The following is a 1,826-nucleotide window of genomic DNA, read 5'->3' as shown; positions in this document are numbered from 1 at the left end:
TATGCCGTTTTTGGTCGAAAACTCAGAAATCATGACGTCACTAAAACCTCGACATCTAAAAAAAATCCGACCGATTTTTTTTTTGAAATTTTGTCACAATAGACTTCAATCAATTCCCTACAGGTACCCAACATTTGGCGCGCCTGCGGCGCGCCGTTTTTATGCTATGGCCCGGCGAAAAAAGTGGGGGCGTTTAACGCCTTTCCCCCCCCCCCCCCAGCAACTCGCGGGTTAAGAATTAAGAATATGTTCGATTTCGATACTCACACACATGTTAGCAACATTCCTTCGGCACAGTTTATTCTCGAATGATGAATGTGAAAAACGGCTCTGCAAGGTTTCTGAACTAGGGCCTATACCTATACGAGCATAGCCTTCTGCACGAATCGCGTATACTGCCTTTTCCGAAGCACTTGAGACCAACGAGCGACTGTATCAATGCGGCTAATCTCGGGCATTTGTTGCGAGCTGCGCTGGTCGGTGAAAGAATCTGGCCGTCTTGCCCTACCCATGTGACCGTCTTACCCCATGGGGTGGGGTAAGACGGGTTTTTGCAAGTTTTTGGAAAAATAGCTTTAGTTTTTTTTTTGTTGAAACAGCTCTAAGTCTCATCTTCTGGCAAATGGAAGTAAAATGTCTAAAAAAGGTTTTCACTCAGTTTCCTGTTTCTATGATGTTTCTAACCGGCCGAAAAATGGCTCCAAAGGGGCCCACTGCCCGTCTTACCCCACTTTCCCCTAATTTTTGCGTATCATTTCCGTGATTTTGCACAATTTTGCTGGCACTTGACTTCCTATAAGTTCCTTGTCACTTTCTTTATTTACTACACTTAGTTTAATTGTCACAAACCCTATTAGTGGCAGGCTCCTGGCTGCCCCTATTAAAGGAAATAGTTCACTTTCACGAAATTATTTTTTTTGCAATGGATTTATGATTTTTTATGTTCAAAATGATCAGCAAAGAAAATAAAACCTATTTATAACAAAAGATTATTTTCTATATTTTGATAATAAGAAGAACTTTTCAGTTTCTGTAAGGCACAGGCGATCCAGTATGAAAAGAGCATGGGTCCCGAAAATTCTTCAGAAACTAGAGAAATGATCGCGGCCACCGGCATTTGGGCGATCTGCTGCTGCTGAATGTCCTTAGGTATTGATCAGTACGAGAATTTCTCTAGAGTACTCGTAGATAATTTCTCTAGTTTCTGAAGAATTTTCGGTACCCATGCTCTTTTCATACTGGATGCGAATATATGCAAGGCACACATCCTCAACGCAAGACACCTTTTTCGGGACGAGAAATAGAATATCTTTGCCTAGGGTGATCGTTGGGCTGTAAAAGCTCCTGATTTATGCTCGTCTCAGCCCAGGCTACGGAACTGCTATTCCAGTTCAAAACCCATGTTAAAAAGTGAACTATTTCCTTTAATGGCAAGGGGGGCTGTTTAGGACCCCCTTGATATTTAGAGATATAACCGGCCGATTTTTAAAATTCGAACGGCATTCGATTCCACTCCACGAAGTTTCTACACTTAAAAGTCCCAAAATCGCAAATTGGGGGAGTAAGTAACTGCAAATTTTAGGATTTAGATGCTTTTTCAACTGCTTACCACGGCCATGTTTTTCAACCAATTTTGACGCATTAACAAAACAACTGCCGATCGATGCACCTTGAATCAGAAATTGACATGCATTACAGAATTAAGCATTTCGAAAAAGCATAGGCGGATAAAGATGATTGAATTTGGGAGGTAAGTACCTAATTTGTCTGCGTTTTAGACAACGATTTATGTCAGCTGCTTAGATTCTTAAATGGCAAAGCGTGAA

The sequence above is a fragment of the Amphibalanus amphitrite genome, unplaced genomic scaffold, assembly GCF_019059575.1.
Source record: "Amphibalanus amphitrite isolate SeventyFive unplaced genomic scaffold, NRLGWU_Aamphi_draft 001171F_arrow, whole genome shotgun sequence".
In the NCBI taxonomy this organism is placed as follows: domain Eukaryota; kingdom Metazoa; phylum Arthropoda; class Thecostraca; order Balanomorpha; family Balanidae; genus Amphibalanus; species Amphibalanus amphitrite.
This window is presented reverse-complemented; position numbering follows the sequence as displayed.